Source organism: Pelmatolapia mariae, linkage group LG22, assembly GCF_036321145.2.
Source record: "Pelmatolapia mariae isolate MD_Pm_ZW linkage group LG22, Pm_UMD_F_2, whole genome shotgun sequence".
Classification (NCBI taxonomy): domain Eukaryota; kingdom Metazoa; phylum Chordata; class Actinopteri; order Cichliformes; family Cichlidae; genus Pelmatolapia; species Pelmatolapia mariae.
Genome location: NC_086245.2, coordinates 9007270 through 9025002, shown reverse-complemented (window position 1 = coordinate 9025002; position 17733 = coordinate 9007270). Strand labels below are relative to the sequence as shown.

The window sequence follows — 17733 nt, the reverse complement described above, 5'->3', positions numbered from 1 at the left end:
GAACCAGTATATTAACAATACAGTAGCCTCCACAACTGGGGTAGGTCTGTAAAGTGGAGAGATTTAAGTTATATCCAGTCACTTTAAGAGAGCTGCACACATAGATCTTTAGCCAGATCTTAACAAAGATGGAAAAAAAATGATGGAATAGTTTTCAGAAGGGAAAAACTGCAACTTAGGAGCAAAGCTGAAGCTGAGGAGTGCCCGTCAGAGCTCTGACTAAGCCGAAACCCCATTCTCCACAAGAATACTCCAGCTCCTTGGACGTCATCACCCTCCAACCAGCATTTACAGGGTTAATCGCAACATCTCCATAGCACAGGAAACCGAGATGTGTGAGGGGAAAAAAAGGAGGGGGGGCAGTGAGGAAGAGAGAGAGAGGAGCGTGTGCCGCAAAAACACAGAGGACGAGAGAGAGGAGAGACGACAGAACAGGACTGCCGGCAACAAACTGTCTGCAAAGGAAAATCTTTGATCTGCCGATCTCGCCGTCAGCTCTCCCTGCGCAAGCCTTGAAGCGATGAGTTTTTCAAGCTTTTCTTACCTTGCTTCTTGCGTACTCTCCACTGCCAGAAAACGATCAAGGTAACGATGTGGCCCACAGCCACCAGGGCTGGGAACACATTTCCAGGGGGGCTTGCCGGCATCGGGCCTGGTACAAAGTGGAGAGTCCCAGGCTCTGAAAGGTGGGAGGGTTGGGGAGGGTAGCAGGGGGGGAGTTGGAAGGTAAGGTGGAGGGGGGGGGAGTGAAGGGGAGGAGTAGGGGAGCGTCTAGGGGTGTGGTGCCATCACGGACTTTAAAACGAGCGCTGCACCCAAGTTGTCTGCGACTTTTACAAGACACAAGACCGAAAGAGCACCCCTCCCTCTCCTCTCTGCTCTGTGACTCAGTCCTCTGGCAGAAGTGGCTGATCTCTCTCACTCCTGCACTCTTTCCCTCCCCCTTTTTTCTCTGCACTTTTACAATTCCTCTCTCTGTTTCTCATATATTCACGTTTAAGTCATTTAAAGTTCTTTTAAAAGTAAAAGCTGTAACTCTGGCAGCACGAGCAGCCCTGACGCTGTTAAAAATAAGTTTTGCTCTCTTCCACAGATCAAGTAACTCCACTGGTTTTGCCCTACAGAAACTTGCTCTCTGCTTTCCTTGCCAGCTGCAGACTATCTGCAGGAGTTAATAATATATGAGGCTGTTTTGTGTAACAAGCACACACACAGAGCAGGCTCAGTCGGGTCAGCCTTGATAAGAGGCAAACTAAGGGACATCCACTGTGAGCTGGAGTCAAAAGTTTCCAACTGATTCACTCCATAAGTTTTCTTTTACCGACTGAAGCCCATTTTCCATCGCGGTTTACGAGTCACAGACAGTCGTAAGCCAACCCCTTCCGCCTTTTCCAAATATTTATACTGAAGCCATGCCTCCCAATTTTATTTTCCCTCATCACATAATCATCCGCTCCCTATCAATTCATTCTCCTTATGTAACTTCACAATGTTCCCCGTAATTCTAATAGCTTCCTTATGCTTGGACAGCCCAACCAGTGTGTATAAGCTTCCCGGAGCCTGATTAAACTGGATCCTGTTTTACAACCAACCGTTTCAGCATCTCTGAACTGCCAGCTGCATTGTTAGCTCTAAATCCTAAAGTGTTTTTCATTTTTCTCCATCTTACCCTGGCTCTGTTGTTAAAACAGAGAAAAGCCTTGAGGGAAAATGTCCTCTCGAACCAGACTGAATGCCTTCTAAGGACGCCGCTTTAAGCTCAATCATTTTCAAACCTGTCAATCAGCTTTATTAAAACAGTTCTATGTCACCAAATGATCACAATGAAATTCCTCTGTGGGAGCTTCTCCTCACCAGCCTAACTCGAAACACGGAGTTGTGAAACACTAACTGCACCTGCAGAAATACGCACTCATCACCTGTTTGCATCACTGTTTAAAAAAATAAAATATTGCTTGAGGCAAAACAGCATCGCTGCCAAGGTCTCTGTTGTCAGAACAAATGAAAAGAACATTAGCTGTGGTGCAGAAACCCAACACCAAGATGAGTGTCACCCTCACACATTTACAGCGACGCGATGCCACACACCAACAGCCACCATAGAGAAAGCAAAAATAGTCGAGACGGCCTCGACCTCGTGCTGTCTTTAGCGTGAGCACTGTGTCATGCTATATAAAGAAGGGAATACAGAATAGTCTTACACAATATAGGTTGCACTAAATTTAAAACAAAAAAAAGAAGCTATGTTTAGGCACAAAGACCAGAAGCAAAAGTGTAGAAGAAAAAGTGGGCGTTGTTAGTCTAAAGTGCTGGCAGTTGATTTGGGGAGAGACCTTATATGATCCTTGTTTGAAAATGTCAACCAAATCCCCAAAGCCTTAGAAACTGGCACCGCAATTTGGCAATTAGTTACAGTGAGGATTGAGCAAAGGGAATAAAGCCAGGGGAGCAGTAGAGACGTCTGGAATAAATTCATTTCACCACTCCCTCATGGGAGGAGCCAGCCCACTCCCCCTCTTCTCACATGGTATGCACTCGCTCAATGATTCCCATATTGTGATACACATTCTACATACAAGCAATATAGCCAAAATAGCCAAAATCCACAAAGTTACACATTTAATTAATTCAGAAGTTCTTAGAATTTCACTTAAAAAGCCTCCGATATTAATGCCCAACTTTCACATAACAGCATAGGTAAGATTAGCGAAGCAATGTGAGGAATGTGAGAGATGTTTTTAATCTAAAGTACTGATACTGGGAGTGGCAGTGTCCTCAGATGGCAAGCATAATTCAAGAAATTAACCTCAGCATAGTTTATTCTTGATCTGGTATCTTTAAGTTCACTGATAAAGTCTAAAAAAAGATTCCGGTAAAAATAAAACCTACCGTTAGGAGGTCCTGGGCAGAAGCAACAGCACAACTCCATCTTCTCTCAGCGTCTTCACAACTTTTAGAGAAAATGCAGAACTGCCAAGGAGTCAGAGCTGACCTCATGACATTATGTTCTGATAAAAACGAGGGGGGGCGTGCAGAAAAAGCACCCAAAAAAAAGGAAAGAGAGTGAGCGCGAGAGAGAAAAGCGGAGGCACAGCTGGGAAGTAAAAACTACACAGCGTTGCGAGTTTGATTTAATTTGTGAGGCTTTCCTCAGTGGAAACAGCATCTCATGCGTGGTGGTTTCTGCGAGCGCCGCTGGATGGAATCCATGTGCAAGGCTTCAGAAAGACTCCCAGGGACACATTCACATTTTTTCTTACAGGATTTAGACAAAGAACGGAAAACGTGACTTTTGCCAGCTATAACAAAGGCGGCTCTGTGAAAGCCATTAAAAAAAAGATTTATTGGAGACAGTGCAATTATGCAGCCGTATCCACAGGATGTGCATCACTCTACGCTACTATAGCTCGGCTTTGTTTTAAAGTCACAGATGGAACATTTTAATCTGATCAGACAAAAACTACACAGGTTGGACATATTAGCTCAGTTCTTGGACAATATTTTCAGACTTATCATGTAGTTGTGTAGAACTGCGATATAAGATGTTGTTCGTATACTGTTTAAAGTTCTGCCCAACTGATAAAGTCAATGAAATAAATGTTCATGATACATCAGATATAAATAGCACAGAAAAAGTTTGAAGTGTCACGACAAAAATGTCAAAAAATTTTTGCTTCTTTTTGGGCTTAAATATAATTAAAAGTTGATTATCTTTAATTCTAGGCTGCTTTTCAAACTACATTTTCACTTTTTCTGAACTTTTTTTGATTGAATAATGTGGCCTAAAACTAATCAATAAAGATATGGCTCATTAGTTACAGCCCAACAGACAAAGAATGCAAAAGTGCATTTTAAGATATGTTATGTATTTAGCTGTCCATTACTCCCAAGCCCTCCCTGGTCTGCCTCTTTTTCACGGTGACCATTTTGTGCAGAGGAGAGAGGTGAAGCAGCCAGTCAGGGGCCATCCTGCGGCCCACACCCCTCTGGATTTTACACCAGGAAACTTGATCCCGGACGCAGCCAGCAGGCAGCGTGGGAGGTGTCTAACTCAAGGTCTTCAATGTTAAAGTTATGAACTATAATAAATTTTACTCCTAATCTTTAAAAAAAAAAAACCACATTAGTTCTTTTAGGATCAAAATAAACTAGACAGTAGACATGCAATTGTTTTTTTTAAAAGAAAACAATCTTAACAACTTCTTAAACACTGTGTTTAAGATTGTGTACTTAATCCCAGACACAATGACCAGTATTCAGCTGTTATCTGATCTACGGCAGCGAGACACACCCTAACCTGCTTCATCCTCTTTGGTCCGCTAGATAACCGGAGACTGGCCATAAAGTATTTCTGTGCTGACACCTTTTGGTAAGAAGACAGAACTGTTCCAACAATAAAGACTTCCTACCTTGGCCGTGTTGAATCAGAGCCTCCATAAAGTCTCTAGAAAAATTCATTTCCATCGTAGCCAAAACAGGTTTCTTGATGATTTTTCTTTCTTACTGTATTATATGAAAAATGCAGCACACACTAAATTAGGAGCCAGCAGGTTACACACTCTGTGTTCTGCTGTGGCTAACCCACTCAAATACAGTATGGTCTTTTTAAATGTTGGAGTTCATGTTCATTGCAGGCTGGGCTAAGTGGAGGTTAGATGAAAGGTGGCAAATGCCACACACTCTGTGTTTTGGACTGCTTTGCTGCTTCGCCCTTTTTTGTGGAGGCACAGACAGGAAAAGCTGAGTGTGGTTTAATGGCACTCACATTTTTCCAGTCTCTGCTGAGTCATATATCAGCCCGACAATGGAAGGTTCTCAGGCGGATGTCATATTGAAAAGGTAGAGCCAGGGAATTCAGCATGTGGATTTGCAGAAGCATTTATCATAACTGAAATCTTTTATAAGTCTTTATGCGCTTTATTAATATCTAGTCTGGGGGCCTTGTGAAATGTTCTGTGAGATGAAGAGAGATGGACACACGAGTGCATGCAGCTGCAGAACAGCAGATGCCAGAATTAAGGAATCAGCCACATCGATGTAGCGCACACAGCAGCACAAATGTTTGCATGGATTTAATACTGAATTCTGTATTTAGACACCTGTAGATAGCCTACAACGCCACAACATGTTTGCCAGAGTTTAAGTTAAAAAAGAAGAAGATTTGACCATATAACACCCACACAGAGGCAACTACAGTATCTGCCACCTGGTTAGACTTATAGTTTATCTGAATATTGTAATATCTGTTGAGACGATGCAGACATCTCTCTGGTCTGGAAGCGCAGTCTCTCTCAGATGTGTTAGTAAACTATGAACCAGCTTCAACAGGCTGACAGGTTCTTCCACCAATACCAGAGAAGCCTCTTTGATCTTTAAGGCTTCAAAAATACAAAAATAAATAAGTAAAAGAAATTAAAAGATTCTTGTTTGGTTGTGTTTCTCAGTCATGTAGTTGCTGGTCTTAATTATAATTTTAACTGAGTTCTGATTATTTTACTTAATTTAATTTGTTGGTTTTCTCAAGTTTACTATTTAGTTTATTTTTACATGTTTTTTAAACACATTTTTAATTTAATAATTATCTTTTTACATTTCTATTTCTTTAATGAATTAAAATGATCAACTCTACCCCTTTTACCATGTAATTGTTGCCTTTTCGTTTGTTTCATCAGTTGTAAAATTTTTTAATTATTTCAGGAGCTCTGTCAGTCTTTCAGTTTAGTTTTGACCTCTCTATTGTTGTGCCGCAGTTTGTACCTGCTGTGCTACATAAATATAATTTTGCTACCTTAGAAATAACAAGACGTTAATTAAATATTCATTGAATTAATGGGTAGTTGATGCTGTTCTCCTTGGGGAACTGAACACACTGTTTTTCGTTTGAGCACAGATCACAACGACAGTAATAATCTGCCTTACAGATGCAGTTTGAACATGTAGAAGGTTCATATGTTATCTTTGCTTTTTGCTTGTTTTTAACCCTTGAAACATCTCAAAGAGAGCGTTATATGTGCTCCCAGTTAAGAAGACTAGCAGAGCTAAAGCATCACAGGCCACATAAAATGAATGATCTACAAGGTGTCTCAATAATCAGTGTCAGATAAAAGTCGCATTATTTTCTTATTCGCTATAAATTCTTAATGGTTCTACAGTTCAAGTTTTAGTTACTGTGAGTCCCGTAAGCAGATGTGTGACAGTAAATGAAATGAGGGCTAATGCATTTTAAAAATATAACTGTACCCTCACTAACATACAGTATGCAAACATGTGCATGATTCACATTTAGACAAAGCTTGTCTGTGTAAGTAGGCCACTGGTTGGCACAATCTGCATCTGTAAAATGAAACCTAATTGACAGTCTGTTGTTATTTAGCTATATGAAAAATGACAGGGCCATTATTTGTATCAATAAGAGACGAGATTAAATTATCTCTGCTTCATCCACATCAACAGAGCCAGCGGCCATAGCAACACCAAGATAGCCTTTACTGCAAATGAAAGAGGAAGAAACGGGAGGAGGAGTTAGAAGAAGCTCAAACCTTCAGGGAAGTCAGGCCCGGTCTTCTGAGCATCTTTACCTTTTTCAGGTTCTTCTGTGAGAGTGGTACAGTCTACCTGAAGCAGAGGGATCTTCAGAGCTGGGTAAACTGGTGGGACTATAGGGATGGGACGGTCTGCTTTAGTGGCTGCAGTGGAGGAGGCTCCAGATGCATCATGAGAAATCATGACTTCTGCAGAAACTATTGTCTCACTGTCTTTTTCATTCTCTGTATCTGTAATGTCAGAATCCATTGTCTTTTCCTCTGGAACATTTTGCAGAGATTTGTAAGTGTCACACTCGGATGTTTCACTTTTATCCGCAGGGCTGTAAACTTCAACCGTCACATGTTTCATCTCCTCAACATCACCTGGCAACTTCTTGTGGGATTCTTCTGTCACAACGTCAGCAGAAGATCCAAATGGAGCTGAGATGACCACCTCATGGAGAAGGTCTTCATCTTTCTCTTCATCATCAATAAGCTCTTCCATCAAAGGGACTGTCTGGGGGTCTGCTACCATTTGTATACTGCATTCACTCGCAGGTACCTCTTCTTTAAGTACCCCCAAGAACAGATATTTGGTCTCTCTTCTCATCTCATCTAAGATCAGTTCTTTAACAGGTTCCTCAGTTGTAGTCTTCTGCACCTTCATGGTGGCCATAGCAACACTTCCAGACTCCTTATAACCTGTTTGTGGTTCAGCACATGTGTTCTTAAACGATTCCTGCAGGACCTCTGTTACTGGAACACCAGGAACCTTCTGAACTGTCTGGATTTCTTTTGGAAACTTTGTCACAACTGAAGGAGAATGAAAACCTTGCTTGGCTTCCTCGACTGAGTAATGACCTCTGGTGGCTTTGTCCTCATGGTGGAGAACAGAAGCACTGAAAACTTTACTGTGACTTTCCTCTTCTTTGCAGAGGTCTTTGTCTACCTTGAACAAGGTAGTGTTTTGATCTCTAGGCTGACCAACTGACATCTGGTAGGACCCTCTGAAGGTTTTTGGAAGTCTATCAGGTTGTTCTTCTTCAACTCTCTTGTGACGGTAAACGTGCCTGTCCGTAACACCCTCTTGGGTTTTTCCTTTGGCCTTCAGTTCTGAAATGGAAGATCTCGGGTCTTTCACGCTTTGAACTCGAGCAGAAGATCCAGGGCGACAAATGCGATGAAGGGTTCTAGGCATGATTTCCGGGGGCAGGTGCAGGTAATCTCGCAGGTACCCGATACCTTCGTTGGTGAGATAATAATAGGCATGTTTCCAGGCGAAAGTCTCCCTGACGTAGCCTTTAGTTTTGAGAGAGCCCAGGGCACGGATCACCTTTAGGTTATTCACCCCATTGAGATCAGGATGCATGGACTGTGGCCGCCTGTCCTTCTTAACCACAATGACGCCATCTTTGAAGAGAAGCTCGTAGATTGCTTTCAGATTGGCTAATGGCATTACCATTCCAGCCACCATTATGTCTTCCTTTGTGTTCTTTGAGATCCTCAAGGAATTCCTTCTTCAGATACTATAAGCACTTCAATGCGCAGTATTTGCATGGAGAAAAATATCACAAAGAAGACCTGTTAAAAATTCTTAATTCTACATAATTTTGGATTCACTTTGATGAAGCATTTATCTACCCAGTTTTCATCATGAGTCAGCATGGAGAAACAGCGATGCTCAGAACCCCTCCTACCTTCTCAATCCCCAGTCGAAACAGAAACAGTGTGGATGAGAGGCGAGAGGGAAGAGAGGAGGAGAATCTAAAGGGGTGTGTGCACACAGGATGCAAACAGAAACCAAAAGGATCCAAACAGAGACGACAAAAGGAGGTTTGGACCTTGTGTGGGTAATGGGCAGTGCCGCTGCTACAAAACCCCTGCTACCTTAGCCAGCTTTTAACACAAAGTGCAAAAACAGTGTGGGTTTTATATATAAAAACAGCAATCAGTTAATTCTTTCTTTGCTAAATATTCCCTCAAAGTCTATGCACAAATCAGACAGTGCATGACAATATATAATCATGAAATAAATATTTAAAATGCAAGATATTATTCATATCTAGTTACTTAACGTGAACCAGTTCAAGTGCTATTAGTTATTTCATATATGAGCTGATGGTGTAGAAAACTGTGCATCACACACAAATTCACCATCACTGGGTCGTTATCTTAATCCTTCCTCACCAGCCTCAGATGAGAACAACAACAAGAGTTTACCAACAGCACTGGAGACATAAACAATAAAAATAGTATTAGCTTCTTCACGTTTTTGTAAAGTCACTGCAGGACTTACTGAAAGTCTTAATAAGGCAGGATTGGAGACACTGTAATGAGCTAGTGGTATGTTGACTACAGTCCAAACGGAGCCTGGCAATAACTAAAGAATTAAAACCAAAAAAGCCAGACATTGTATTCTGCCTTTTAGCATACCTCAGAGTCATTTGGACAAATAACTGCAGAGAAAATTTTCAGTAAAAGGATGGTGATTTAAAATGTGCAGCACTCTAACACAGACAGCATCAGATATTAGAAGTAATACACCTGAAATAACATCTATAATCTGAGATTCACGGGGATACAACAATTATCGGTGATGGGTGGTAATCCAATCATCTGTAAGACAGACACACTGCAGAATAGCACATATACTGTGTTACATGCATGAATGAAATGAGACTTTAACATTCAAACAGATGTGTAGATAACAGATAACAGGAAAAAACAAGCTGACAGCTAAAACATCTGATATGGGGCAGGGATGACACAACCAACACCTAACAGGCCTGAGGGGATAACCACCATGCATACAATGCTGTGCAAAACAGGGACAGCTGTGGCGAATCATCAGCATGCGTTTTTAAAGGCAAGAGGTTTTGAAAATGTCACTTTGACAAAATACAAGGTTCCAGAATGAAAGGCTCTCTTTGTATTCTAAACTACTGAATTTGCCCAATATAATATACAGTCACAGTCACTAATGTTTTCCAAAGGTTCTTCAGTGCTATTCAAAGACACCAAACCTAAATGTCAAACATTAAGTACAAACAGTGTATAATCTTTGGTCTCCATGCTTTCCTTTCCTCACTCATAGCCCACATCTCCGGCCAGCCAATTCTGCAAACCTAAATGGAAAAGCCATCAAGTCGTGGATTTCCCCATAAGAAAAGACAATAGTGCCTGTGTTTAGGTCCACGTTACTCAACCTCCTCTGAGACCAAATGAGACCGAACAGCAGTAATAAGAGTCCAGGGTAACAACAGCTGCCAGTGGAGCTAAAAATACAAACAGGAGGTTTGGAAAAAGTCTGCAGGAGACGGTGATTTTCCCTAATTCTTCCTAATTTTCCCTCTTCTCTCTGACAGCTGCAACATTTAACAGTCATTTAATAATAATGAATATAGGAGCACATCTTTGCCAATCACATTAAAATCTCTGAACAGAAAACCTATTAGGGTGAAGTGTTGAAATAACTACAGAGGTTCAAGCTTTTTAATTATTTTTCCAAACAATCAATTTTATAATCTGCTTTATGAAAATCAGCTTTTGCCTGTTTATGTCAAACTCATTTGTCAAGAAACTTGATTGCTCTACTGGGAGCAATGTTTCATAAGAAGTCGCTTGTAGTAAGAGCATGCAGGAGAGGGAAGATGACTCCCTCTAGCAGGTCTGGGGCAAACAGTATTAAGCTATTTCAACATTATGCAGTCACATAAACACTGCCACCGATAAATCAGAATTCCGGAGATGGATATAACCCCGCCCTTTTGGGGCATGGCAACAATCAGCGTAAATAACTTTTGCGCCAGATGAGGCTCCACTGCAGATCATACCCGGCAAATGATCTCCTGCCAGTTCCATCGTATTTCGATAGGCTGTCATAGAACTAGAAATGATATACTGAAGCGTTAAGTGAAGATGTCTGGAAGAATGAATCACAATCTTTTTGCTAGCACAGATAAATTCTTGCTGCATGGCACAGCTGGTAAGAACTCTTCTGGTAAAAGAAAACAGGCCTCTCACAGCGCAAGAATTTAGTGGTCTTGGGATTCATCAAAAAAACTTGAGGACTGTGTTGGTTCACTGGATGCAGAGACTTAATCGCCATGTGTTCTCCATTACCTGTCCGTGGCTCTATATCAAACACACCAGCGGCAACAACAGAGTTTTTGTTTGGTTTTCAAACATGGAATCATAGATGGAGTGAAGTGAAGCTGTCTGCACCTGCGTCACACCTCTAACAGCTTCAGTTGTAGCCTTTCTTAAATGCAATCTAGAGATTGACGATCTCCAGTCAATCTTATTTAAAAAAGCCTGATGGGAAAAATAAAAAATATATGCATCCTCAACCTTTGTCTGGATATAAATAATGTAGATGTTTATTGTCGCTCTCTCCAAGTCATGATGAAAGCTCATTGCCATGGTGGCGATGGCCGAGGTCGGGGGAATGAAGCCAACTCAAAGTGACACTGGGTGCTTTAAAATAAACCCATTCAACTCTACTGGCAGATAAATGCTCTCCGCATTCCAGTGCGTACTTTATAGCGAGTCGTTTAAGCTGTATGGTTGTCTTCCAAGTCGTTAAATGCAAGTCTGCATTTTGACATTTGGTAATGGAGCAGTGGGAAAATGCTGGGAGGACTATTTCTGAAACAGTTCACACACATGTGTGGTGATAAATTCTGCAACTATTGCACTTAAAACATGCTCCTGACACGGTGTTCAGTTAAGAGTCCTGAGGACATTCTGCAAACTCAACTGTCTGCAGTGCAATGAAGGCCAAATTCCTCTGGATAATGTATGCATTAAAGGCGTCGTCTGTCTTATTCTCTGTTCCATCTGTGCTTCTGCAGTTAGTACTTACATCTGTCCACCTCATGTAAAACGAATTTAAAAATCTTTTAGTGATTTAAAAGGCACATTTTTTTCCCAAGGCAGATGGATACAGTGTCAAATCGGCCAACTTTTAGCAGAATGGCTCATGGATTTAAAATTTCCTGGAAACTTCATATAATGGAACCTTTATATGGACATCTCTCCATCTGCCCACTCACAAATATGAGTGAAAAACAGAGAACACACACAAGAAAGTAAGTGTACCTAAAATTAAACTAAACAGAGTGATAAGATAAGCATTGCCAACAAAGCTTCTAGCAGTTTCATACTGATTTTACAGCTGGAATCTCTACAATGCATAGAAGGTATTAGGTTTAGTTTAGTATGGTTTAATTTAAATGTATTTGAACAAGGAAACTTAAATATAATCAGAAAAAAGATGAATTGCACCCGATTAAGCTGCAAATGTTGATCAAAAAAGCAAATTCAAAAAGAAATATTATACAAATACAAATCCAGCTGGTTATTCAATATATTGTTTTTTGATTATGTATTTAATTAAAACATCCCACATAAACCAAAAATACAGCTAGAAGTTTTTTTAGGAACTGATGGATGGTTAATGTTGACAAATCTGATTTTAACCTCATGGAAGTATATGCTTGTTACCCGTCATTAGAAAATGCACATAGGAGAAAGCAGAATGCCTCATAAGCTTTTTTATCAGTGCTCAACAAGGAGTTAATTAATTTCATACGGAGCCATGTCTCTGCTGCAGTAACAAGTCCCTGTTAAGCTGAACAAACACTGTGTGATTTGGGCCTGACCCAGAAGAAAAACAACCAACGTGAAAGAATGAAGCTATAAATGGAGCTCCAAAACACTGGCCAGGTCAAAGCTGCCCACTGCAATGAAATTGTTTTAATCAAAGGAGAAAGAGAGAACTGCTTGTGGCAGCAGGAGTTTGTATTAATGTGTCTTTATGCTGTTATCATGACAGCACCAAGAAGGATGTAGCCTGTAAACAAACAGCAGAGGAAATGCCTGTGAGTCATTGCACCATCTAAATATACTGAACTTGTCCCATGTTTATTAGATACGTGTATTAGATACATGTTGCAGAGCGTGGGTTTGAAGTAAATTTAGACATGATCGCGCTGTTGCTCACCACTGTCCACTTTTCTGTTCTCTTAGCTACTAAAAGGCCTAAAATGCCCCCTAAAAGAGAGAAAGCTACATTTTCACAGCTTTTAGACACCCTTAAATGTGTATGACTACTTGATTTACGCCCACCTGGGACTGACACTAATTATATATCTCTGTATATGAGCAGACAGATAAGTTGAGGGCAGCCGACAAGGCTATTCAAGCTTTCCTGCCTTCACACCTTAATAATGTCAAACTGTCCTTGAGTGAGATGCTGCAGCATCCTGTTCTACTGCAGAAGAGGGATAAACAAGAGGAAGATCGCTGACACTCAAACAGGTCTGCAGGCTGATGAGTGGTATCAGGGTATTTCAAGCATTTAATGGTTATTGGAAACTACTGACTGTGCAGAGCTGTGGCAGACTTGTGACATGTTAGCTTTACTTGGCTAGGCCTTATTTTTTTCCTGAGCTATTTTTGATAGCTGTAGCCTTCACTAGCTTTATGTTTCTCATGTTTGATCAGTAGCATCTAATCTCTAATCTGAACACACTTTATCTGACCAAAGCCTGAGGGCAGAACATTATTGTGTTGTTGCTGGTGTTTGTTTTAGCAAAAAACTTGTCAGTGCTGATAGTAGCATGCCTTATCCTACCATGCACAGGTAAATGTGGATAAATATGTAATTAAGACAAGAAATGGTTACATAAACTATGTGAGTTTTAGAAAAATTTTGCAACTATTCAAATATTTGAAAAGCACCGTCAAGTGTGAGGTGGTACATTTATCGCTGATTAACACAAAATGGATAACAGCTTCACATTATTCTCACGTCTCATTTAGTTCTGCATCAATGCATTATTTTTCATTTGACTTTAAAGGATCACTATGTCAAGCCAAACTTATTAAACTACAGGTTTTTGCTGGTAATGCACAAACCACTATAAATACTGTTCACAGCATAAAAGCTTTGGATCACAAACCATCTGAAAAAAAAATGGCTGATGCTGTTAGAAACTAATGGACCTCTGAGCCAGTCTGAGGCAACACGGGAAGGAATGAAGCAGCTCAGTGCAAAGGTGGTTTGAAAAATCCTGAACCTAAAATGGACGACTTGGAAAGTAGAAAATGGATGAACGCCAGACTTCGCCAAATCAGATAGGAGCATCATATGATTAAGAGGAACCACAGCGTAGCAACGGAAATGTGAAAGTGTGTGTGTGTGTGAGTGACCACTGCAATGAGTCATCAAAACCCATGGCAGGGCGTGGCTGGCCAGGAATGCCTGCAGCCACAGTAGCATGACGCACCAAAGAAATATGAGTACATAGAGTACAAGGCCAGAACAGTGGTCAGAGGCAATAGCATCGCTACTGGCAACAATAAAAAACAGACACACTCGTCCAGATGTTGAGAGCTTCTCATTGGCTGCTCACCACAAAACCTGATCCAAAAGTTTCAGGTGATATAAACATCAAAAGAAACTCTGGTTTTGACATTATTTTGGAGTTGCTCCGTTACCCTACACACACACACACACACACACACCAACCAAGAAACTCAACTCGAGCATTTCAAAGGAATACTCCCCTAAAATATAACCTGTTGCTGATCCCACAGGCTCCGTTTGCCTCCAACATGGATCGACGGACCTCCCCATAACCCTGGATCACCACTAAATATCATTTTAATTGATTTACTGTCGAGGAAGGAACTGTTCAAAACATACTGAACATACCGATCAAGATTACTGTGTAATAGCTGTGAGAGAAGTTTAATCCTCTGGTATTCTTTTTTTTGCCTTGATACTGGCTCACCACTGGAATCCACTTTAACTGCTGAGAATCCCAGCTGATTATACACAGATCACCCACAAGTTCTCAGGAAAGGGGAGTAAACAAACACTCCTCACCAGTTATAATTAGGGGACAGTGTACCAATAGAACCCTTCAGGCACATCTCAAACAATTAATTATGTTAGTTTTTTTAAGTAATGTATTAATTGTATGTTTTCACCTGCATAGATTTATCTGATCTGCATTGGGACTACAGATCTAAATTATCAGCTCCGATTAAATGTGGTATGTTTGCATTTTATATTTATGTCTATAACTTTGACTGTCCTTGTTAAAGAAACAATAAATACTGTGCAGGACCCCCTTGTGCAATCAAAGAGCTGGACACAGATCTGATGTGGTGCAGAGTGGGGTCTCTAAGTATCTGGTTTACTCTCGGATGAAAATCTTGGAGGGTGTGGAGGCAGCATCAACACTGTGCTCTTTGTTGTACTCCTCAAGCTCTCCCTGAGCTGTTTTTAGGGCGTGGTCGGGAGCATTGCTCTGTGGAGGAGCCGTTTTTAGGAGTCTGCACCAGTTTTCAGCAGGATGACCTGCAAGGTGCTTTATCATGACAAAAATTATAATTTAAAAAGAGGTCAAATGTGTCTTTTAATTACATAAATTTTCATGAACATGAACTACATAAGTGTGAACTCAGTGCGACACCCTGATGGGAAGTGAATTTGAACTTTTAGAGAATAATAGGCCAAGAAGGAAAAGAGGATAATAACTTATTTTAATAATATCTTATTTTAACAGTCTGTGAAAGCTAAAATTATAACTGAACCTAAAATTTAATTAACACCATCCCTGGTATTATATGTCATAATTCAAGGGATAACACTGCATTTCTTTGGCTCTTTTGAATCTGTCAGTGTTGTGGTTGACTGATGTAGATGCTTTTCGTTGCAATGAAAGGGCTTTGTAATTTTAAAAGAGCTAAATTATGCCAACAAAACCACAAAGATTAAATTAATCAAGTGGCAAATAGTTAAAATGTGGCTGACATGCATTTATTCTCTTTTTATGATAAAAATCATTCCAGTTTATTTTAATCCTTAATTTACACAACCTTCCATAAAAACATGGAGATTAAACATGTGAGTGAGAGGAACGTTTAATCTCATTTAAAGTGTGTTTTAAAAGTTAAATTAAATACGGAGAATATCCAGCGACATCCCAGAACCAAGACCATCGAGTATATTTATGTCTTCATCAAGAAGGGTGGAGACATTGGACATTATGTTGAAGGAGACAACACGACGAGACGAGGAGCTGAAACACTAAAATTCCTTGAATTGTGCTCACATAACTGGATGTGGAAAACCCTTTCCTCAAGTCCCAGGTCTATGAAGCAAAATCAGTGTTAGACTTCTTCAGCCATGTTTGTAAGTACTGTTGTTCCTCCTGGTTTTCAGGGAAGGGTACTGAGCAGTAATGGGACGGCTGATATTAAAATGCAAACAGTTGTTGAAAATGATCAAGGTGAGGGCCAAGTTAAGGGGTTGAGGTGTTAAATCAGCGAGAAAACCAATGTATATTTCACATGTGCTTGAGATTATGTGTGAAAAGCACAGCTTGTGACAGTGTGCTATGTTAATTATGTATATTTTGCTCTCTAAACAAAGACTTAGATAATTTTCTTTGGTGCGTTGAGTAAATTCCCCAAAACATTTTTCAGTGTGCATATCAACACCAAAGGAAGTCAGTGGACCATGTCCAGTATAAACCCAGGTGTGCCGATTTCCACTGGCCTCTATGTTGACAACAGCACACAGTCACGCTTCACTGACTTTCTCTCCATGGAGGCTGCAGGGCTTCAATCAGACAGCTCCTGTGTTTCTTATTGGTAGATATTCAGTCCTGGCTTATTAAAAGACCCTTATTCTCAAACTTCTCAGACAGGTCCAACTAACTACCAGCTGAAGAAGTCCAAAAATGTAGTCACTGTGGGGATGTTACCCACCAAGGTGATTTATGGTAATGGGTGATAGATCCACCATGGTCCCACAATGGTGTTTTGTTTACCACCAAATGAGCAAGAACAAAACTTAAAAGCACTTTGACAAGACATCGCTCTCAGAAAAGCCCCCGAAGCCACTTGTCAGCATGATGTGTGTTCAGTGCCATTAGAGGAGTCCTATAAATCAGCTCGGCCTCCTCGTAAACTCAGCCCTGACACGGTGTGACTGGGGCTTCACCTCCACTCTGTCCAGATCCCGTCCACATTCCCACCTCCTCAAGCCTTTTCTAGATCACTCCCAGACTGTCACTCCCACGAGAGAAAAAAATAAGCATGATAGTAACTGTTATCTGCTTCATAGAAAGTGGTAATGAAGGTCTCACAGGGCTTTTCATACAGCAGGGCGCCTTGCTGGCTGTTGCTGGCTGTTTTGCCTGCGGTGAGGGTTGGCGGACAAACAGCCTCGGCAGCTTTTATAATGTCGTCTCATGCCAGGCAACTTCTGGAAACGGCACCAAGCTCGAGGGCTTTAAAACTTACAATTACTGACAAAGTTAAATGTCAGTGGGAGGGATATGATTTCACCCTGATCCTTGAATACAGCCCACTCTTACATTTGCAAAATATAGTGTGTGCATGTATATAAAGAAAGAAATTCAAGGAGTAGTAATTTATGCTCTTGTAACTTGAATATATTTACATTTGGGAATTGCTTGTTGACCAAAACCAAGAAAATGACCCAAGAAATATCGGAATATTAAAATAATTGCGAGATGCAAACTGAGATTGAGACAAGATACAAGACAGAGATATAAAAGTGCAAAAGGAAAGCGAGACATGGCCTCAAGCTGCAGATCCAGTTTACTCACTTGGCTTGGCATCAGAAGAAAGAGTACAGAAGACATGATGGCAAACAGCCTGCAGCTCTTCGTGCCACAAACAACGACAGCACTGTTGTACCAGTGACTATTATACCAAATAAAAAGCAGCATTCACTTGAAGACTGTCACACACAAAGGAATGAGGAATGAACAGTTGCATACTGTGACGAAATACAAAACTCGCTTGTCTGATTATGCCCCTGTATTAACAGAAATGAAAAGATACTTTAGAGTAAGAACAAGGACAGAAAGATCTGATGCACAAGCAGGAGGCGCTCACCCATCCTGTGACACCAGACAGCCTCCTATTGTCACCTGGGAGCCCACAAAGTTACAAAAGGCAGGAGCAGCAACTTACCTAGAAAGAGAGAAAAAAAAGCAAAAAACAAAAACACAGTTAGAGAAATTCACCTTACCTCCAAAGCAAACTCTCTCCCATTTCTAAAACCCAATCCTTTATATTTTTTATTACCATTTAAATCTTAAGAGTCAACAAACAAGTCAATATTTTATGGAGCTACAGGAGAACGTGCTTCAGGTAGAGA

General features: G+C 40.7%; 1 protein-coding gene across 9 annotated transcripts in view; it reads right to left on the bottom strand.

Annotated features, from left to right (window-relative positions):
• Positions 1–17733, bottom strand: part of pleca (plectin a) — a 104578-nt gene that overhangs the window by 47999 nt on the left and 38846 nt on the right. For 2 of the 9 annotated variants that reach the window (XM_065470477.1, XM_065470478.1), the window contains exon 1: positions 545–628. The exons of the other annotated variants lie outside the window; for them this stretch is intronic. The gene's annotated coding sequence lies outside the window, so the exon portion shown is untranslated. Of the gene's footprint in view, positions 1–544; positions 629–17733 lie in introns of those variants that run through there. 9 annotated transcript variants of the gene reach the window in all.